The sequence below is a fragment of the Bombyx mori genome, chromosome 15 (assembly GCF_030269925.1).
Source record: "Bombyx mori chromosome 15, ASM3026992v2".
NCBI classification, from domain to species: Eukaryota; Metazoa; Arthropoda; class Insecta; order Lepidoptera; family Bombycidae; genus Bombyx; species Bombyx mori.
In genome coordinates this window covers 6,907,997-6,932,273 of record NC_085121.1, presented here as the reverse complement: position 1 = coordinate 6,932,273, position 24,277 = coordinate 6,907,997, and the positions used below count along the sequence as shown (strand labels likewise).

Here is a 24,277-nt window from a genome sequence, read left to right as displayed (position 1 = left end):
TCAGCCCGCTGAGTTTCTCGCCGGATCTTCTCAGCGGGTCGCGATTCCGATCCGGTAGTAGATTCATTCGCGAAACAATTGCTCTTGAGTTGTTAGGTCTCCTTCGGAGGCGCTCGGGCAGTTGTTAGCAAATCCCACCCCTCTTGGCTGAGCCTTTGCTCGCCCACCTGTCCTGGTGAAACTGGAAAGGCCTTCGGGCCACCAGTAAACTTTCAATCATAAAAAAAAAAAAAAAAAAAAAAAAAAGTCTTTCTCCCCGTAGCATTTTAAGTTAATTAAAAAGGGCGTAATGAACGAGTATATGTGCGTTAAAATGGTTTGTTTTAATAATAACCTAAAAGAACAAACTTATTTCGAACTAATCACAAAAATCCATTACACGGATCGCCGGGTCGGTTATTCAACAGAGCCGCTCATAACATATGAAATATTTAAAGTCAAACCCGCTGAAAGCACGTACGACTACCGAATTCCACGGGAACGTTTTTATGAAATTCCACGTAGGATGAAATGAATGAGACCTGCATGAATCCGCCCCCGCGACTCGTCCCTCTCCCGCGACTTGCCCTCCGACCGCGTCCGACAATCTCGCTTTAGCGATCGACTTCTTTCAGTCGATCAACTTTGAGCGCGTTAACGCTTTGGGCGACGCCATTCGCGCTGCCTCCACTGCACAACACTTTATCGCCGTTGTGCAAGAATACGCTGACGTATACGCGTCATTAAATACGTACGTCCTCCCCTCACTCCGCCGGTAATCAATGGCGTATATAAGTAGAGTAAAGCCCCTATCCGTAACGATAGGATTTTTTAACGCTTACGGTCTCGCAAATCAACGTGATCAGGTTTCTGACTTTTTGCGTGACCATCAAATTGATATATTTTTAGTGCAGGAGACCCTACTTAAGCCCGCGCGCCGTGACCCTAAAATCGCGAACTATAACATGGTCAGGAACGACAGGCTCTCTGCTCGTGGTGGTGGTACCGTCATTTACTATAGAAGAGCCCTGCATTGCGTCCCGCTCGATCCTCCCGCGCTCGCTAATATCGAAGCATCAGTGTGCCGAATCTCACTGACGGGACACGCGCCGATCGTTATCGCGTCCGTTTATCTTCCACCGGATAAGATCGTTCTAAGCAGTGATATCGAGGCGCTGCTCGGCATGGGGAGCTCTGTCATTCTGGCGGGCGACCTAAATTGTAAACACATCAGGTGGAACTCACACACCACAACCCCGAATGGCAGGCGGCTTGACGCGTTAGTCGATGATCTCGCCTTCGATATCGTCGCTCCGCTAACCCCGACTCACTACCCGCTAAATATCGCACATCGCCCGGATATACTCGACATAGCGTTATTAAAAAACGTAACTCTGAGCTTACACTCGATCGAAGTAGTTTCAGAGTTAGATTCAGACCACCGTCCCGTCGTTATGAAGCTCGGTCGCGCTCCCGACTCCGTTCCCGTCACGAGGACTGTGGTGGATTGGCACACGCTGGGCATCAGCCTGGCTGAATCTGATCCACCATCGCTCCCGTTTAGCTCGGACTCTACCCCGTCTCCTCAGGATACCGCTGAAGCCATAGACATCTTAACGTCACACATAACCTCGAAATTAGATAGGTCATCGAAACAAGTTGTAGCGGAGGACTTCCTTTACCGCTTCGGGTTGCTCGACGATATTAGGGAGCTCCTTAGAGCTAAGAACGCCTCGATACGCGCCTACGACAGGTATCCTACCGCGGAAAATCGTATTCGAATGCGTGCCTTACAACGCGACGTAAAGTCTCGCATCGCCGAAGTCCGAGATGCCAGATGGTCTGATTTCTTAGAAGGACTCGCGCCCTCCCAAAGGTCTTACTACCGCTTAGCTCGTACTCTCAAATCGGATACGGTAGTAACTATGCCCCCCCTCGTAGGCCCCTCAGGCCGACTCGCGGCGTTCGATGATGACGAAAAAGCAGAGCTGCTGGCCGATACATTGCAAACCCAGTGCACGCCCAGCACTCAATCCGTGGACCCTGTTCATGTAGAATTAGTAGACAGTGAGGTAGAACGCAGAGTCTCCTTGCCACCCTTGGATGCGTTACCACCCGTCACCCCGATGGAAGTTAAAGACTTGATCAAAGACCTACGTCCTCGCAAGGCTCCCGGTTCCGACGGTATATCCAACCGCGTTATTAAACTTCTACCCGTCCAACTCATCGTGATGTTGGCATCTATTTTCAATGCCGCTATGGCAAACTGTATCTTTCCCGCGGTGTGGAAAGAAGCAGACGTTATCGGCATACATAAACCCGGTAAACCAAAAAATCATCCGACGAGCTACCGCCCGATTAGCCTCCTCATGTCTCTAGGCAAACTGTATGAGCGTCTGCTCTACAAACGCCTCAGAGACTTCGTCTCATCCAAGGGCATTCTCATCGATGAACAATTCGGATTCCGTACAAATCACTCATGCGTTTAATAACAACCTAAACTGACAACAACCTATAAATCAGCAATTTATCAATTCTACACTATATATTTGTTGAATTGCATATTAAAGCATAGTTCAAAACAGTTACTTCATCAGGAACATCTATCTATTGAGTAATAATAATACCATTATGTAATAATCATTGTATATTCATTTATTTATGATAAATGGCAAATAGAAACATTTTACATACATAATAATATTTATTTAATAACGTAATAATTATACTTATCTTTTAATTCACAATGTCCACACTTATACACAGTATCAAGCCAGAGAGAGAGCTCCGCACCGCCCGACGTCTCAACCGAAAATGAATCGAGATTGGTCGGCGCAGGGGCTTTTGTAGGCGGTGACAAACAACTATGCGTCATACTTGTTTGTCATCGCTCGAACGTTGGCTTTAATTTAAAATTGTATTTACTGCAATTATTTATAAATATATTATTACTTAATTTACTAACATATTTCTATACCTATACATTTGTGTTATATATCTATACCTATACATAGGCATAAGCTATCACGGCCATACTGACAGTACTTCGTCCTCGAAGTATTGTGTTACTATTTTATTTATAATAGATGAGTAGGTATATTCGATTCATTAATCAACATAATATACATGGCACAGAAAAAAAGAAAGAAAGTAGTCAAAAGTTTTCAAACAAGTCGAATCAACCATTTGCATAGACACGATGGTCCCCTTTAAATAAGTAACAGAGTATTTTTGCCAACTACATAGACATGTCGATCACATTCACCCGCTGCTTGTGAGATAATCGACACCAAATAGAAGGCCGACCAGCGGTACTCTCTTCGAGTAATGCCAACTACATAGACATGTCAATCACATTCACCCGCTGCTTGTGAGATAATTGACACCAAATAGAAGGCCGACCAGCGGTACTCGGATTGAAAAATTATTGAGTAATGCCAACTACATAGACATGTCAATCACATTCACCCGCTGCCTGTGAGATAATTGACACCAAATAGAAGGCCGACCAGCGGTACTCGGATTGAAAAATTATTGAGTAATGCCAACTACATAGACATGTCAATCACATTCACCCGCTGCCTGTGAGATAATTGACACCAAATAGTAGGCCGACCAGCGGTACTCAGACAGATAAAAGTTAAAGCCAAATATTTTTACTCATTCACAATATGACGTGAGTTTCTCAATTTCTTTTTGTACCATGTATATATTTTTAGTAACATTTTATGTAGGTAACCTATGTTCCTAAAAAAAAAAACTTTAATTTAAACCAATCTAGTTGTACAAAACATTATATAGTTGAAAAATAAATATAATCATCAAACAATTATAATCTTGAAATCTAAGCAATCACAAATTATCATCAACCCATTCTCCTGGCCAAAACCGTAATTTTTCCCGTTGCCTTTCAGAGTATAGCGATCATTTGGAGGGATAGATTGAATTTCGTAAGGGCCCATAAATCTAGATCTTAATTTATCATTACGCCTATGATCCTGGCTAACATAGACCAAATCACCTATATTGTATTGTTTAGTATTCCGCCTAACATGATCAAATCGTTGCTTAAATGTTTCTGCTAATTTTTTTTTTTTAGCCTCTGTTTGGCTATTTCACGATCAGCTTGGACGTCAATATTGGGGTGTAAATACTCATCATTAATAATTCCGTTTAAATGAGATTGTACTATAGGTATATTTGCTTCTATACCGGTTAGTAAACGTATGGGGGTGAAACCAGTCGATTTTTGTACTGTCGTGTTAATTTACTGCTGTACTTTTAGCAAAACGTTCGGCCACTCTGACGGCTCCTCGCACATAGTATTTAACATATTGACTACAGTAGCCACATAACACTCAACCTGACCATTGCCTCTAGGTGTACCAGTAGCTATCATGTAGTGTTCGATATTCAGTTCTCTAAAAAGGTCTTGGATTTGATTAGAGCTAAAATTCTGGATTTGATTAGAGCTAAAATTCGTACTACGATCAGTTATTACCAATGATAGTAACTATACGAAGAATAACCTTTTCCATGATTTTAATCTCGAGTAAATCCATAGTCGTTTTTCCACGTAAACGATAGTATACTTGCGCTAGGAATAGCAATACGCGAATAGCAGAGTGAATGGTGAACGAAAATAAAATCCGGCAAATAAATGTTGTACAACGGCATAGTGTAAAAGCTTACATAGTGTCAACTCGATTTTGCCGTATTTTAGTGTGAAAAAGTAGCTGAAGTGTAAGAGAGAGAGAGAGAGAATTCTTTAATGTACACCAAAAAAAACAAATAAACAGTTCGATACATTATCAAGATATCTAGCTGTCAAACGTATTAATTTTATTTGTTGTTTATTTGAGGGAATTGTCAAGTATTGTCGCGTAGTTTTATCTTTTTTCGTTTAAACGTTGCATTATACAATGCCAGACTATTAATAATAATTTAGTGCATTGCGTTGACTTGAAATTAAAACAATAAATATTTATGAAATGACAGAAATTAGATGGACTGACTGACGCCATTCTAGGAATAGCTCCGTTATTCCGTGCGCAACGGCGGTATAGTAACAATTTCCGAATAGGCCCACTATCCTTAGAATTGTAGATGGTAAAACGTAAAATTGATTTACTCTCGATTAACTGAGGAGTTATTCTAAGAATAAGATTTACTCTTGTTTGGTCGAATCGACCCTTACTGTTTTAAGGGATTTTAAGAGACAAAATTTTTTAAAGCCTTCCGTGGTTGTTGGAAAAGGCCCTGTGCAATCTAAATGTATGGTATGGAATGGTACAGCAATTTTAGCGATCGGATGTAATAACCCTTGTTTAGGACCAGAGAATCCCTTCTTTTTAACCCTAGTAAGACAATGGTTAATATATTTTTTTGATAAAAGATGTTATCCCTGGGAACCAAAAAATATTGTCGGATTTTATGTAAAACCTTATCGAAACCCAAAGGACAATTTTCATCACGAAATAGTTTTAAGATTTTTAATCTACATCCCTTCGGCGCAAACAACTTCGGCTCATCATCAGGACTAGTTTTATAATGCAATAAATTATTTTTATTTACATATTGGTTAGTGTCTCAGTTACCGACTTGCAATTGCGACATTAAGGTCTGAGTTTCGGGGTCGTTTGTTTGCGCGATTTTTAACCAAGACTCGGGACTTATATTATCGGCTTCAATAAGATTTACTTTAAGATAATGCTGCCGTTCTGAAGGAGCGGAAACAGGATTGCGATTTAGAAAATCAACATGACTGATGAATGTACCCTTTCTATACTGAATATCAAATTGAAAATCCTGCATAAAGGTCCACCAACGTGCTTCCCTAGGTGACAAATCTTTTTTCGCCATGGTTGATTTTATTGCATTGCAATCAGTAATTATTGTAAATTTAATGCCAAGAAGCATTAAAAATGGCAAGTGTTTCTAGGTCATAAGAGCAGTACATGGATTCTGCTGGACTTGTCCGTTTACTATAATAAGCGACCACCTTATTCACGTTACCTAACTTGTAATAATATTGCTCCATAACCTATAGCACTAGCATCGGTGTGTAACTGTTGGACGCTGTGGGTCAAATATTGTCAAAAGAGGTTTGGAGGTAAGATGATCAATTACATTCTTTCGTGCTCTATCTTGTTCAATGCCCCATTCCCATTTTTCGGTGTTTCAATTTTAGAAGGGTCCGTATTGGGTTTATATCTACAGTAAGAATCTAAATGCCCGGGTTTTTTGCAATAAGTACAAAACTTTTTTTTTTTACCGTAACATTGTTGTTTGGTGTGACCGATTTTACCACAGTTAAAACACTATGTCATCGGATTTAGAATCAGTCTTAAAGCGCTTAGGGGGTTGCGAATTGTAAGGGTTTTTACTGTCTATTGGCCTTTTTTTTGTTTTTTGTTTTCGCCTAAGAAGTAAATAGGGCAATTAATTCTGAAGTAGTTTTAACATTGCTGTTAAACGAAGCCATTTTTACATTAACATCGCATATACTGCCACAGACTAATTCAGTCAATTATAATTCCGTAAATGTAATTTTTGTATTCTTAAGTAACCTATTTTTTTTTTTTTTTTCTTGCGTACTCGCAATAAGAATCTGCAGTTTCAGACGTGTATAGTACTGCCTTTTGAAGTTTTTCTGCTAGAATCTTTTTCTCAGGGAATAAAGTTACCAGCTCTAAACGTAAATTGTCCCACGAACGACCCTCAGCCGGGTCCCATGTTTCAAACCACAATAAGGCGGATCCCTTACGGGCCTTACCAGCTTTGGCGACTGTTGCGGCGTTACTCCATCCAAACTCTTTGGATGAGGGTTTCAATATTGTTGCACCATGATTCAGCACCAAGGTCACTTAGCTGGATCAAATACTGGCAGAGCGACCTCGCTGTCGTTCTGGCGGGAACCGGAAACTGCGTCTTTGATGGCCTTCAGAAACTCTTAGGTAAATCCATCTGGAAACTAAAAGGAAAATATCAGTTAACAAGCATGGATTATCGAATCCCACTTCTGATAATAACAACCTAAACTGACAACAACCTATAAATCAGCAATTTATCAATTCTACACTATATATTTGTTGAATTGCATATTAAAGCATAGTTCAAAACAGTTACTTCATCAGGAACATCTATCTATTGAGTAATAATAATACCATTATGTAATAATCATTGTATATTCATTTATTTATGATAAATGGCAAATAGAAACATTTTACATACATAATAATATTTATTTAATAACGTAATAATTATACTTATCTTTTAATTCACAATGTCCACACTTATACACAGTATCAAGCCAGAGAGAGAGCTCCGCACCGCCCGACGTCTCAACCGAAAATGAATCGAGATTGGTCGGCGCAGGGGCTTTTGTAGGCGGTGACAAACAACTATGCGTCATACTTGTTTGTCATCGCTCGAACGTTGGCTTTAATTTAAAATTGTATTTACTGCAATTATTTATAAATATATTATTACTTAATTTACTAACATATTTCTATACCTATACATTTGTGTTATATATCTATACCTATACATAGGCATAAGCTATCACGTTCAACAGGTGCACCGCCTCACGGAGCACATTCTTGTGGGGCTTAATCGACCAAAACCGTTATACACGGGAGCTCTCTTCTTCGACGTCGCAAAAGCGTTCGACAAAGTCTGGCACAACGGTTTGATTTTCAAACTATTCAACATGGGCGTGCCGGATAGTCTCGTGCTCATCATACGGGACTTCTTGTCGAACCGCTCTTTTCGATATCGAGTCGAGGGAACCCGCTCCTCCCCACGATCTCTCACAGCTGGAGTCCCGCAAGGCTCTGTCCTCTCACCCCTCCTATTTAGCTTATTCGTTAACGATATTCCCCGGTCGCCGCCGACCCATTTAGCTTTATTCGCCGACGACACGACTGTTTACTATTCCAGTAGAAACAAGTCCCTAATCGCGAAGAAGCTTCAGAGCGCAGCCCTAGCCCTAGGACAGTGGTTCCGAAAATGGCGCATAGACATCAACCCAGCGAAAAGTACTGCGGTGCTATTTCAGAGGGGAAGCTCCACACGTATTTCCTCCCGGATTAGGAGGAGGAATCTCACACCCCCGATTACTCTCTTTAGACAACCCATACCCTGGGCCAGGAAGGTCAAGTACCTGGGCGTTACCCTGGATGCATCGATGACATTCCGCCCGCATATAAAATCAGTCCGTGACCGTGCCGCGTTTATTCTCGGTAGACTCTACCCCATGATCTGTAAGCGGAGTAAAATGTCCCTTCGGAACAAGGTGACACTTTACAAAACTTGCATTAGGCCCGTCATGACTTACGCGAGTGTGGTGTTCGCTCACGCGGCCCGCACACACATAGACACCCTCCAATCTTTACAATCCCGCTTTTGCAGGTTAGCCGTCGGAGCTCCGTGATTCGTGAGGAACGTTGACCTACACGACGACCTGGGCCTCGAATCTATCCAGAAATACATGAAGTCAGTGTCGGAACGGTACTTCGATAAGGCTATGCGTCATGATAATCGCCTTATCGTAGCCGCCGCTGACTACTCCCCGAATCCTGATCACGCAGGAGCCAGTCACCGTCGACGCCCTAGACACGTCCTTACGGATCCATCAGATCCAATAACCTTTGCATTAGACGCCTTCAGCTCTAACACTAGGAGCAGGCTTAGGAACCTCGGTAACCGTACTCGTCGAACTCGACAAAGAGTTCGCCGTGCAACCTAACCCATGAATCAGCTCGCTGAGTTTCTCGCCGGATCTTCTCAGCGGGTCGCGATTCCGATCCGGTAGTAGATTCATTCGCGAAGCAGCTACTCTTGAGCTGTTAGGTCTCCTTCGGAGGCGCTCGGGTAGCTGTTAGCAAATCCCACCTCTCCTGGCTGAGCCTTTGCTCGCCCACGTGTCCTGGTGAAACTGGAAAGGCCTCCGGGCCAACAGTAATCTTTCAATCATAAAAAAAAAAAAAAAAAAAAAAAAAAAAAAAAAAAAAAAAAAAAAAAAAAAAAAAAAAAAAACCTGCATGAATTTCGCTTGCACGATAAAGTATATGTATACTTCTATATCTCTATAAATAAAAAAGAATTGCTGTTCGTTAGTCTCGCTAAAACTCGAGAACGGCTGGACCGATTTGGCTAATTTTGGTCTTGAATTATTCGTGGAAGAAAATATAAAAAAGCTCGGAATTATATAAAAACAAACAATTTTGTTTTTCCTTTGATGTATCCCCTTGATGTGTCTTTTATTTATCGAGTGGGGCACTACGAAGTCTGCCGGGTCAGCTAGTAAAGTATAAATCTGTGTGCTTAGTGCGAGTTTTTTAACGTTCTCGATAGCGTAAAAGTTAGCTCATATTTGTATGGAATGGGATCGTTTGCCTACGTTTGCCGCTAGGTGCGCTTTTCCAACTGCATACTAAATTGGGCTAACTTTTACGCTATCGAGAACGTTAAAAAACTCGCACTAAGCACACAGATATTATGTAAATACCATTCCGTTCTGACCATCGATGTATGAGGATGTTAGATGTATGAAAAAACAACAATTTGATTGACTCGGTGGTACAATAGTTAGCGCTCCAAACTGTGGCGCCGAGGGTCGTGGCTTCGATTCCCACATCGAGCAAACATTCGTGTGATGAACAGCTCTGTTTGCTCTTTGTCTGGGCGCTTACTATCTATATATGTATATCACCACCAACGCCTCGATCCTAAAAGAACTTAATATCTCTTATAGGTTGTCGTCAACAGAGCAATCCAGGATTCTCCGATATTTTGGACGGCCAACAGAGTCTATCGAGAAACTTGTTGTTCGAGGTAGGGTCAATGGTAAAAGATCTCGTGGACGAAGCCCCATGCGCTGGACTGATCAGGAGAAAGACCTGACTAAAACCCCACTTAACAAGTGTGGGAGCCAAGCCTCAGTTCGCAAACCATGGAGAACATCTGTCAAGGCTTTAATAAACAGGTTTTCACATGACGACGACTGCTCTCCCAAGAGTAACCGACTATGATGATGACGATGATATGTATGTATTTAAACGTATATAAGCATGTATGTCAGTTTTTGGTACCAATAACACAGGGAATCCTAATTTGGGGCCGTGCATGAGTTGTTTTCAGTTACTATTTTTATTGCTGTTATTGTTAAAACTACCTGACGCAAACCATAACAAAAACCAACCAATAACAAATAACCGATAACAAAATAACAATACGAAACAACCATTCCCGAAGCGTTAACAAGGAGGGCGGGGCATGTCAGAGTCGAACTGACTAAAACCCTCTGTCGCTCAACAACCAACGTCCAAACCTCGCATGAGACAGAACTCATGAAGAGGCAGAGGGGGGAAAGTGAAGCGTTTAGTGCGGAGCACATCTCTCCCATCCCCCTCACCCTCGGGACGCCGGACCGGAGGTCGTCGGTGCCACGACCACCAGCCCTCTCGGTCGGCAGGCTATCCGAAGCCCACCTATATGGCGCCGGTTAGAGTGAACTATCCTACGGAATACCCCGTTGGACCAGAACTAGCGTGGGTCGAGGATAGCCGGCCTTCTATCACCCGGGTACTCTTGCGTAAAACGCGTGCAGAGCAGCTTGCACGTCGCCTTCTTAGGCCCCCCTCGCCGGTCCCCAGACCGACAGTTGAGGGGGACCCGAAACACTTAGAGGGCCAGGGCTTTGGCGAGATCCGCCTCCCTGGCCCTCGCTCGACGGCGGCGGGATTGTGCGTCTCTCACGCGCCCCGCCGCCTCCTTCTGCGAGATTATGGACTCGCAGAAGTCGAGCATAGCTACGACTCGTCGTCGCCGAGCATCGATGCCACAACACTCGGCAACGACAAGTCGTTTCCTATTTTTGCGACGAGGACACGGCGCCACCCCTCCCATGCGGAGCAGGCAACGAGCGTGTGCTCCGCCGTGTCCAAGTCGTAACCACAATGGTGGCACTCTGCCGTCGGCTCGGCTCCGATCCGGTGCAGGAACTCACAGAAGCAACCATGCCCGGTGAGCACCTGCGTGAGCCGGAAAGTGAGGCATCCTCTGTCATGATTCACCCAATCCACAAGGACCGGGCGAATCGCCTCGACTGTCCTACGACCGGCCGAAGGATCAGCCAGCCGTCTGGACCATGACTCCAGCAGGGACCGCCGAGATTGGGCCCAACGTGTCGTCTGCGTAACAGATTACGCTCAGGCCCCGTAGGAAGGCACCTCTCAGTACCCACCGTGTCCGGTACACGTGACCGATCTGTCCTCCAAGTAGGAACCCACCAGCCGGCGGAGGTAGGGAGGCACTCCATGTCGTTCCAGCGCCCCCCCTATCACGGACCAGGGCAGGGTGTTAAACGCATTGGCGATGTCGAGCGACACCGCCAATGCCACCTCACCCCTAGAGACGGCCTCCTCCGAGAGGGCCCGCACGCGAAGGATCGCGTCTACTGTTGAGCGGCCCTCTCGGAAGCAATACTGCTCCGCCGACAGATCGGGTCCCACCCTGACCAGATGCTGAATGATGCGGGCCGCCAGAATGCGTTCCAGCAGCTTGCCCACCTCATCCAGCAACACGATGGGACGGTACCCAGCGACAGTATCCGCCGGGCGCCCTTCCTTTCTCAACAGCACGAGTCTGCCCGTCCTCCACGATGAAGGAAACCGTCCCGATTCGAGGCAGGAGTTGTAAAGCCTCAAGAGTCGGTCCCCTAGGGCACCAAGAGCCAAGGCCCAAACCCGGCCATGGATGCCATCCGGGCCGGGTCTTTCGCGCACATTTTGCGCACGGCCACACGGAGCTCCGCCCCCGTTATACGGGGCACCTCAGCAGGGACTTCGCCGTCGTATTCCGGCGGCGCGTCCATAGCGGAAGCGACAAATCCCTCCCGCTCCTCCGGGAACAGCGCCGAGACGATTTCCCGCAGCAACAAAAATACTTACATACTTCGCACATTTTAATGAACGACTTCCGCGGATATAAATGAATATTATCATGCTAAAAATATACATTTTAACAGATAGACATGTCCTAACAGGAATTACGGTCAGGTTTTGTTCATTGTTTTATTTGCTCGTAAGAGTATAAACAATTTTTTATCTTAAAACTTGTTTTGTATGAATTATAATTAGGTATTTAGAAAAAAATATTCTCTTTATAGAAATTCAACGAAAATTCCACCTCAAGGCCATCTCTCAATATAATTTTTGTGAAACTAAAAACATTATTCAATTATATTAATTACAATGTTACTTGAAATACTCGTATATCAATTAAAGGAGCACCACTAATTATTTTAATATTTTTGTTATTCTTCACTGTTTTCACCATTGATATTATTTCCATTGCTACGTTTTTTTTATATTGTGTGTTTTGATATATTTATTTACTACACTTAAACATTTTTAAAATGAAAAACCTTAATTATTTTTCTCTGTATTCAATTCCAGGTAGGCAGCGGCTTGGCTCTGCCCCTGGCATTGCTGAAGTCCATGGGCGACGGTAACCACTCACCATCAGGTGGGCCATATGCTCGTATGGTCGTATGCAGCCTACAAAGGAAATAAAAAAAAAATCATAAGTCAAGATCGCTAGCTATCTTCTCCGACGTCATCGACTTAGACTTTGTAATTTAGCCTCACAGACATTCAACTGACTTACTTCGATTTTCGACTTTAGCGTCGTTTGTTCGTACTACCATTATGATTCTGGATTCATCGGTCTGCCTCTTATTTGGATCAACTCGTACGTCGTATGTTGTAAAGATAAAAGTAAGCCCGCTTTTGTCTTTATGACAGTGCCAGGGTTACGTAATCACGGGACATAAACCAACACAAAGGGACTAGAGATAAGCTTGACACAGGTTACTCGCACATTAGTTGACTGGATACTCCGAATTGTTGAGTTAAGGAACGTAAAAAATCAGTAAAACTATTCCTTAAATGAATTAATAGTATTATTACCCTTCCATAAGCAGGCCCCCAGACAGCAGATACATTTCCAACATAGTCTGGCATCTATATGCCCTAACCTTTACTTACTAGACCCAAGATCCCGCCGTAGGCCCAAGTAGAAGAGCTTAAGTAGGAAAGCGGCCCCTGGCACTAGACCAGGAAAACGCTAGGAAGAAGAAGACCCTTCCAAGATGGTCGTTTCTATACCTGCGATCGTGAAACCGCACTTTCCTATCAAAGTAGTATTCTATTAGTCGACGCCACGCAGGCCAGCACCGCGGAGCACCCAGTCGAAACCGATGTCCCACAGGAGTGGTCCCAGTACCGACCCCTGTGGGACCCCGCATGACACCGTTTTTCGTCCCCATCCCCTTCTCTCGGGGAAAATCACGCTCCGCCCTGAGAGGTAGTCCTCTATCAGGGTGCGGAGACTATTGGGGATGCGGTGAAACTGAATTCCACGATCGTGCTCCAGGGGATCGTGTTGAAGGCGTTGGCGATGTCAATCGACACAGCCAACAACACGCCCCCCTCGGAGCACGCACGGTTGGAGAGATGGCGGACGCGCAAGACCGCGTCCACGGTCGAGCGACCCCTCCGGAAACCGTATTGGTTAGGAGCCAGATCAGGCCCAACGCTTTCCAGGTGCTGGACGCGTTTGGCGATGACGCGCTCGAAGAGCTTACTGGCCTCGTCCAGCACGACGATTGGGCGGTACCCGTTCGGTTCGTCACGTGGCCAACCCTCCTTAGGGATAAGGACGAGCCGAGCCAGGTTCCCATGGCTCTGGGAACCTGCCCTCACGGAGGCACCGGCTAAACAGCCCTCGGAGGGCAGGCCGTAAACCATCACCGATCAAGGCGAGAAACAAGGAGAAAAACCGGTACCCCTGACCGCTTGGGAGCAGAAATAGGCGAGTTTATAGATTAACCCGTGCTGACTCACAATGCACCCGACCACAAATTACCACATTACCATAAATTCGCTGCTGCCCATTCACCATTGAATCCCTTAGTAGATTTTTAAAAAACACATAAACAGGGTGCTATTCTAGAAGAGAAGAAAAAGGGGTCGTCGTACACACTTTCGGGGGCACGGAAGGGTTTCCCTCGGGGCGAACCCTTCTGCACGGTCACGACTACTCTAAATCAGAAACCGAACAGCTAAATAATAAATTTGACGACAACTTTACTTCAATTCAATTCGTAACAAAATTACCAACTTCAACATAATTAATATAAAACAGTACACACATATACATAATATTCTGAAATATCGCAACAAAGTTATTGTGATCCACAACGATTAAACAAATACCAATACAGGCCTCACTGAGCATTTCCACCTGAGAAAATCAATAATACAGTAAAAGCTGCCTGTTTTACATAAATCCTCCATTTCAAATATGTATAAGGTGTTACGTTCAAAGCTCATAAAACATGTTGGAGCACTCAGTTTTATTCGCGACGCCGCTATCCCGTAACATAATAACATACAACAACAATATCAGCACAACTAATAAACCCTACAAGGCAATAAACTGAAACTAACTTGTCAAAGGCCCACGGGAAAAGCGGCGGTCGAAGCGAATTAAATTCACAGTAACAAACGTTCGCTTCAGCTGTGTAATTGAAACAAGAAAAAAATATCAGCCGAAGTAAAAGTAAATTACTTTCCAATAGTCCGCGAGTGTTTTCCCGTGTGGGAACAAAGTGAATATTTCCTGAACTGTGTTTCTGTGTGTGAGTGCGGTGACTAGATATTTATTGAGTAACATTTTTTTTATTTACCTGAGATGACTGGTCTTGTAAAGTGCTACCGGTGATCAGAGTTTATAATCAGTTTGAACACGACCACCATTTGAAGCCTAAGCTTCCACACTATTGTACCTAGTCCAGCCATAAGTTACAAATCAAAATGAATTTTTGTTCTAATGAAGTAATGTTATATTATTAAAATGTATACCTACATATTTATTAGTCTCAGAAAAAAATTAAAAAATATTATATTCAAAATGGCCACTTTTGGCTTTTATAATGGTCTTTAATCACGTTTGGCCACGAATGTATGGAATTACGCACTGTTTCCAAGGGAAATTTCGCCACTGCTTGCTTTAACATTTTTAAAAATGTCACCGTGTCGTTTAGAGCAGGCCATATCCTCTAAAACTGGCCATAATTTGAAGTATAAAGCTTTGAGGTCTTGGCTAGATTAGGACCAGTCTTCAGCTCTTATAAAGACCGAAACGTTGGTTTCAAGCCAAGCTTGGGTAATTCGTGCCTTGTGACCAGGAGCAGAGGCCTGCTGGAAAGTCCACGCTGTATTTTTAAAAAGTGTATTGCTGAGAGGTTTCACAACATGATCCAAGACTGTATCTTGATACACTTTGACTGTAGTTTTCTTTCCTTTTTCACAAAAATTTAGTTTTGTGACTCTTTGATAAGACACGCCCCGCCCCACCAAACCATCGTTGACGCAGGATGATGACCACGTTATACCTTTCCGAACAATTGAGCCGATAGACATCAACAACGTAAATACGGCCACCCAGTTTGAGACATGAGTCCCAAGTCTCAGTTTTTAGTACAACAGCTACCCCACCCTTCAAAACCGAAAGCCATTACGGCTTCACTACAGAAAGAGGCAAGGTGGTGGTAAACACCCAGCGTACAAGACGCCCTACCAGGAGTAAGAAGAATAATGTAATGTTATCTAATACAACTCATTAGATCCGTATCAATGAACACAATGCATAAACTACATATTACACCATTTCTATTTGTTATTTTATAAGTAAACATAATTTACTCTCTTTTTCCACGTAGAGTGAAGTAGTTAGGTGCCATAAACATAACAATTGAATGCGTATGTATAGAAATGATTCTTGCAGTTTTGCATAGTAAGTTGGAGCTCAACAAGCCCTCGGGAATTTCTCTCGTGTGTACGTTCTCGTTTCCGTAACGAAACACGACTTTATACGATAAATAGCATTCTAGTACAATTTCGCACCACTTGTGCAGCTTTTGTATTTCGTGAAATTTCACGTTACGTTCTCACGTGCAACGAGCGCTTTTCAAATTATGTTAATGGGCTTTTAAATTCAGTCCCAAAGGTCATATGAAAATATAAAATTGAATTTGAAACTAAAATCGCGTACTACGAAATTTATTTTGATTTAATCCATTAATCCCTAATTTTGATTTAATTCATTGCGGCACTTCGTTTCTAATTCATTGTTGGTCGTTGATCTGACATTGTAAGCGAAATATACAATAATAAATCTAATTACAATATGCATTAAAAAATTGTACTGTTATTTTATTAAAATAAATATGAAATTTAATTATTTCGGAAATTTTCACAAAAAGCCGTTTCTAAAAGAATTGTATATTGTCGTAATTGTTGTAATTACACGGTAAGTTAAATATTCCCAAAACAGATACAATGACATACCTACCTAATAAAAGAAAATTAAACTCTAATGATCAGTGGTTATTCAATCCCGTAGGCAGCTACCAAACTTAATAGCCTGCAAATACCGCTGCTGACCTGAAGAAGCATCAAGTGCATTGGTCTTGGTGCAAATAATATCTTACCATCCCACCGAAACTGGAAGAAACAGATAGGCTCAGCAGACATTGGTGACACAGAAAAACTTTTCAAGTCTTTAGTTTCTGTGAACCATAATATTTATGCTTACTAATATAATTTCCTATTAATCTATCAAATCGCTGCCAATCAAAGCCATCAGGGGTTCTATTAGTGATAAAGCCGGATAGTTAAATGGGCGGCCCAATTATCCCTCGTCACTTAGGATTTGCAGGGCAAGAAATTTCACTTAGACGACTGCTTAAATATTTAAACAGTTAATTTAAATTTTGTGAACTTGAATTTGTTCTTTACAATATTCTTTTACAAATCGCTCCCGTTGTAAATGACTCTTGGCCATAATTTAACATTTTTATAATTTAATTAAAACTAGGGTTACGGTTCCATCGCATTTTTTTTGTTTTCATTGTATTTTTTCCAACATCTCAAATACTTTACAGTTTCGTAGTCACAGGCATATTTTATATTGTCATTCTCACAAATAAATAGTACATACAGTTTTTGCAAAAATCGTGGGTGTTTTTTTTTGTAGTTTTCTGGAGGCCTCTAGATTTTATTTTCAGTTTAAAAAAACATTTCAAATATATCTTTTCTCTTGTAAATACAGTACAAGCTATTGGATTTTTCCATTGGAACCAATTAAAACATCCGACTTTCAGCCTCTGTTTTGGAAGTTATAGTGAAAGATGTAGCAGAAATAGTACACAAAAAATAAAAAAGACCCACTTTGGCGGCAAGCTTAACTATCAGATAATCATCATTCTGTTTCTATAGCCATCAAATAAAAAACAGACAACCCAGTCCGGATATAGAGAGCTAAGTATTGAGTCTTGCTCCAAGTGGTGCCTTCCGATAGGGAGGTCTGCCGGATATGAGCAGTGATGTAGATATATGTCCATCTAGTCTAGGCGATTTCATCTGTTTTTCTCTGCTCTCTCTATCAAGTTGTTGTTTTTATGTACATCAACGAAACATCTAATGGCCTAATACCTTTTTGTCGCAAAAAAAATTTGGTTTATATTTTTATTAAAAAATGCCATACCGAAAACACATCATAATAAACAAACGAGATAAAGAATTGAACGTAAACTAAGATCCAATTTAATGAATGGATATTTTGACTTCAACACCTAACACCTGTACGAGTAGGTTCAACAAAGTTTTGTTTTATTTGTGGTAATAGCCAGTAACACAATTAAATCTCTCATCGATTAGAGCTAATTCTTTTTTAAAATAAAAAAAATCTGAGCCCAAGAAGCCAGTACAATTGTAAACAAACAAGAAAATAATATGCAATTTACGATATTGTCCAAATCAATATTAACCAATTCCTCGTCTATCAATTTATCTTCATATACTTCATAGCATTTCAGTTTGGAACCGCAAACTCGGTCTCAGAACTAGTAATAAGTTTGTTTTCCCACGGGGGGTAACTTTCTGGTTGGTGACGTCACTGCCACAACATTTGATAAAGATATCAGTAGCTGTAATGTAATAAATTCAAAACTTTTGCTTGACAACTGTGGGGCGTTCTAGCAAAATGCATTTTGCACTTAACTGTGAGAAATATCAAAGCGGACGTTTAACTTTCCTAATCAGTTTTTTGCATAAAGCGAGTTTCACATAGTTAGACATGTTGGATTTAAGTAGAAAATACATATACCTACAGTTCTAAAGCACAATTTTCTATAGAAAATGTTGATGATGCATTTTTGAACGCGTTTTAAATTTGATATAACGTACGTAAATTTTCATAATACCTCAACAGATGCGAATGAAACATTTTCATATTGCTTTACCGTTTATTCCATCATAAAATTGAAAACCGGAAGCAAATTGATTCGGCCATCATTGATATTAACATGCACTAAAGGAACAGGCTAACAGCCAGTTTCCACTTTGACTAAATATACTATTATATTATTTGACTAAATATATTTTTGAATTCATTTTTAATCTTCAGTTATTATTTTGAGGAAATTATTGAAAAATACTATCATAACTTTGTCTTAAAGAACTGTCTGTTGTGACGATTTCTTTTCATCATTTCGAATAGGAAGAGTTCACTGCCGATCTGTTTGTCCAATGTTTCCGGGGTTAACAGATATCATAACTTGAACGCCACATCGTGAGACATAAAGTCGATATCTCTTTAGCGCGTTTAGGAAAACACCAACATAAGTTTTAAAAAAAATTTGGTAATCTCGTATAGAAAAGAGACTGTCGACGATTTGCTACCAGAAGGTTCTTGGTTACTTTGGTCACATTGCTCGGCGGCCACCAGACAACCTTGAAAGATTGATTGTGATGGGCAAGGTAGAAGGGAAAAGACCCGCCGGCCGGCCACCAAACCGTTGGTCGGATCAGATAACTGCACTCACTGGACTCTCTGTTGCAACCGCCCTGAGAGAAGCCGAAAACCGAAGCAAATGGAAGCTGAGGGTACAAAGAGCCACGAAGGGCTTTCAAGGACACTACCTTCAGCAATGAAGTATTCGACTGAGAAGAAGAATCTCAATTGTCAAAAACCTGAGGACGACACACCACATTAATCTGTCCGAACTTTAAACAAAGCTGTAGGTAATCCTAATTTTATAAATAAATGAGAAGGGTTTCTGAGGATAAAACGAGGTTTGTTACTTTATCCCGGAAAAACTACTGGACAGATTTTGATGATACTTCACAGTATAGTACTTTATATTATATCGGAATACAAAAAGGCTTTAATTTAATATAATCAGGCGTCGTGTGAGTAGCTTCAAGCAACGGCGGATCCAGGGGGGGGGGGGTCGTGGGGGTCATGACCCCCCCTGAGCTAGTTCCAGGACATGAACTAACTTGGACTAATTGAAGAACGTCATGATTTATTTATTATCTATTGTTATCAAAATTAAATTATAAGTTCTTAACTTGCCCACGACTATGTGACCCCCTCCTGGCGCCAAAGCTGGATCCGCGCTTGGCTTCAAGTGATCGATATTTAACAAAAATGTAGCGATAGTCTCAATCGGTCTTACTGAGCTTCACCAGTTGTTTGTTTCATACTGAACACCGGTCTGTCTAGGTAGTAGTAGATAGGTGATAAAAAACACGACAGGTCACACGACCTTGGACTTGGAAGTAGTCGGCTCCTTCCTACAACTATTAGTACTCTTACTCGCATAGTTTGGAGGCGCATTTAATAAGGACTGGTCAAATTTAAAGTGCTTAATTGACGCTTTTTTTTTATTGCTTAGATTAGTGGACGAGCTCACAGCCCACCTGGTGTTAAGTGGTTACTGGAGCCCATAGACATCTACAACGTAAATGCGCCGCCCATCTCGAGATATAAGTTCTACGGTCTCAGTATAGTTACAACGGCTACCCCACCCTTCGAACCGAAACGCATTACTGCTTCACGGCGGAAATAGGTGGGGTGGTGGTACCTACCCGTGCGGACTCCCAAGAGGTCCTACCACCAGTGATTACGCAAATTATAATTTTGCGCGTTTGATTTTTATTACACGATGTTATTCCTTCACCTTGGAAGTCAATCGTGAACATTTGTTGAGTATGTATTTCATTAGAAAAATTGGTACCCGCCTGCGGGATTCGAACACCGGTGCATCGCTACATACAAATACACCGGACGTCTTATCCTTTAGTCCACGACGACTACAAAACTTGCTGCAAAAAACGACGGCTTCCATTTAAATAGCGATATCACAATAAATAACGAATGGTAATCTCGACTGCAGCAGACTCCGGGCACTCAAGAAGCAGAAAAGCTGAATATTCTAGGATACTTAAAATACTACTACTACTTGCCTTAATGCTTCCAGTCAAATCAATCAACATAAGATGAAAAAGGTGATTTGATGGATGGGTAAAACAGGATTGTTAGGTTGGTAACATTTTAGACGAAGTGTCATAAGTTATGGACACAAAAAAAATTTACATAAAAGCAAGGCTGATCGATAGCAGTCTAAGGATGAAGAATATTCGCATAATAGTGCTTTTCAGGATATTATCAAAATAACCCTTCTACTCATATCTGTTCATAAAATATTTATAACTATTGATATCATGCACCCCACGCTTTTTTTACAATAAAATCATTTTTTCTTACACTATTTTTAATTCAAATTTATTAAAATTTATTTTAAATTTTTTAGTTCGCAGTAGGCAGCGGCTTGGCTCTGCCCCTGGCATTGCTGAAGTCCATGGGCGACGGTAACCACTCACCATCAGGTGGGCCGTATGCCCGTCTGCCTACAAAGGCAATAAAAAAAATAAAAAAAAAGTTGGATTTTCTATAAAAGCGTATTTTTTGTTTTTTTATACTATTATTGATTTTTCATTTTTTAGTTGATTTTGCTATAAAAAATATTTTTTAGTTTTTTTTTAACTATTATTGTTAAACTATTATTAAAATCAATTATTTTCAATAAAATTGAGCCGTCATTGATGATTATTCTAAGTCGGTAACTTATCCGAGGAATAGGTGATCGGCGCGCCTGGTAGTTTCCCTTCTTGGTCTTGACGCAGACGCTCCGGGTCTCAGGAAAACAAAAAATCGCTAATCCTGATTATCATAGTAAGGATAACGGATCAAACTGCTTAAAATATTGAATTGTCATCGGTCCTTAATAAGTATGCCAAATTTCGAGTTAATCCGACGGTTTGAAGGGGGTCAAAATCATGCTCAAAAATTCTGTTACATACTAATAACATAGGTATGAAGCTAATAAAAGCGTATTAAAAAAAACAGTGACGCATGTAGCTTAAACTTTTTTTTAGCATAAATGAAGTGGGTACACGAACTGTTCATCAAAACATGCTATACAAGTTTCTGCTATTAATTACAAATTTAACTGGTTCTTTTTATTATGTTCGTTTTTTGCATAGGCATTGAAACACGAGTTTTGTAACCCGAAAAGAATCTTCATGTTAATAACTAAATTTACACTTTATAACAATTCAAAAATATTTTCGATTAAACAAAGGAATCAAAGCTATGAAATTATAAATAGGAATAACTTGTATTTTGAAGTGAAACTTCTTTAGGCGCATGGGGGTAAAATTTTTACAGAACGTCACGCAGGTATGCAACGGAAGTGACATCAAACTACTATTGAAATTAAGTACTTGTCAAATGTCAGTAGTAGTCGTTGTTGTATTTTTCCAACTGGAAAGGCAAATTTATCATACCATACAGCCTAATATTTTATAATTTTTTTGTGAAAAATGTTAATAGGAATTGAAATGAAATGAAAAGAATTTGGAACATTAATCAAATAGCATGAAATTAAATTAGTCAATTCAATTGGCAAGATATTAGTCATTTACAATTTAGAAATCAAAACATAATGTGACTGTCAACACTGAGGTTTGAGATTGACATTTGACAGACTTTTGGCGGGAACATATCTTCCTTTTCCCTTCCTCTAAGTCTCGGAAATCTAAAGTTTTAGATTTGTATATAAATATAAGCAAGACTTATAAATTAGTTCGCCAAAAAAGTTTCGCTTCTGACATGTGTACTTTGTAGCACGCACTTTTTTTTTTTTAATGCCTGAATCCTTTTTCTGTTGTTGACACGAGATTAATATGAAAAACATGTGCGTTCCTCTGGACAGTGCAAAAAGGGCAACATTGTCGGGGTTAACAATTTCAATTGTGTGGTAGTTAGTGAGAGCCCAATCAATCTAAGTGTTGTTTCTTCGATTAATTTTATAAAGGAGGGATTTTGGATACACCCGCCATGCTACCGCTAAGCTGTTGGACTGTAGCTTCTATTTATTTTGTTGCCCTTGTAGGCAGACGAGCACACGGCCCACCTGATGGTAAGTGGTTACCGTCGCCCATGGACTTCTGGAAAATCTATTTATATATTTCTATTATGATAAAATCTTATTTGGTCGTAATAACATTTAAAACGATACCGGAAACTTCGTCAGTGACAACAAAGCGTTATCCACAGTCACTATGGAAATCGTTATTAGATACTGGGTTATTAATAGTGAGAGACTTGTAAGATAGCGTGAGTGGGTACCTTCATTCTGCCTATTTCCGCAGCAAAGCAGTCTTGAGTTCCAATTAGAAGAGTAGGACAACCGCACAAACGAACTTTGAAGGGTAGGCAACGATATGGCTGGCCCCTGGCATTGCTGAGGTCCATGGGCGACGGTAACCGCTCACCATCAGGTGGCCAGTATGCTAGTCTACCTACAAGGGCAATTAAAATAATAAACAATCGATGCTCTGTATTAACTTACTTTTTTTACCTACGACACGTGTACAATAGAATTAATATGACATATAAAGGGTTTTGAAATAATAGTCGTTTCAACTTAGAACCAATTTAAATTTGATTATCTCAAAGTTTGGTGGCAGCTACCGTGGTTGAAGTGCGTCCTTCGACCGTTGGGAATCTAATTGTGTCATCATAGCAACAAACCAAGTCTCGGCGGTAGCACGCCCGAGAAATGTAAAACATTTTCTTCTCTACACATTGAGCACGCCGTATGCACTGGCCTTTCTTTTCGACACACGAAGGATCTGTAAAGGTACCAATTCAATACCATATGGACTGTGAGCTTAGTCCAATAAAAAATACATACGTATGTTCAAAGCGTAGAATATTTCTCTGCCATTTTCACTCAAGTTGCGGTATACGTGATCTCTAAAAAGCAAAGGATATTCGTATTTCGCAGTTCGGTTAATAGATAAAAACGCAACACAACCTAAAACAGAATAACAAAAAACATATACTCTGAGCATGTTTAAAAATATTCTCTTGGGCAAAAAAAAAAAGTAGCGGTACATAAAACTATTAAACCGAATTACCAAGTCATTAAATTAAGAAAGCTAATTGGTGTGTGATTAATTTCTTTTACGCGGTAAATGCAATTTTAGTTTTACTAGTTAAATTTTTCTAGAGGCTTATATGGCCTAAGGCAGTTAGTTCCACTTCCATCTGGTGCTAAGCATGTCCTTGGCATCAAATCACCAGCGTGATATTAGCAAACTATCAATGGACAAAAGAGTGATACAGACTATTATTCTATATTACATAGTTTAAAAAAAAGGGGTGAATACGCCGGACTACATGACCGTTTGTTTTTGTGTATTACATTTTTCCCGATATTCCAGGTTTCAATTTTGAAGTCGTCGTGGCCACGGAATAGATAAATAAGGTTGGAATGGTAATGTAGGCGGGGCAAGCGTGCCACAGTTATGATTATACAAACATAACTCGACCGATTCTTTCATTCACCGCGTTTAGTGCGCTTCGGACTACTTGGGCGAACAGATCTCCGCTTTATAGTGCCGTGTTGTGCAATTATAACTAGTAAAACAAAAAATCAGACCTCAAGTATAGAGCGAGGAGGTATATCTTTCGATCGGTAAGTCGAAATTACCATTTAATTACAATATTATTTGTCTAAAACATAAAAATATACTGAGCATTATGAAATTCCAAACATTAACAATATTATTGCAGCAAGTTATAAATAGCATACATTGCGCGATGTGTACTCGCCCAATGAACGCAATGACCAAGTCAGCTTCCAATGCACTACATGCATTGCGTTCTCTACACTTCAATCTTTGAAATTTCGGCCTTTGCCCTGATTGGCCGTGGTGCATTTTGTCGATAGTGAGGTGACCATGTGGTGAAATAAAATCATCGACAGAATTCTCGACTATATTTATATTTGACATGGATAATTTTTGCATTA

At 40.9% G+C, this 24,277-nt stretch overlaps 1 long non-coding RNA gene and 1 other non-coding gene across 2 annotated transcripts; both read right to left on the bottom strand.

The window, feature by feature from the left end:
- Positions 1-22,885: 22,885 nt before the first annotated feature.
- LOC134200184 (uncharacterized) lies at positions 22,886-23,308 on the bottom strand. Its single transcript, XR_009974996.1, has 2 exons — positions 23,156-23,308; positions 22,886-23,093 (listed from the first exon to the last, which is right to left on the bottom strand). It is a non-coding gene; the product is annotated as an uncharacterized LOC134200184 (long non-coding RNA).
- Mir3217 (microRNA mir-3217) lies at positions 23,166-23,314 on the bottom strand. Its single transcript, NR_107501.1, has one exon. It is a non-coding gene; the product is annotated as a microRNA mir-3217 (primary transcript).
- Positions 23,315-24,277: the final 963 nt, after the last annotated feature.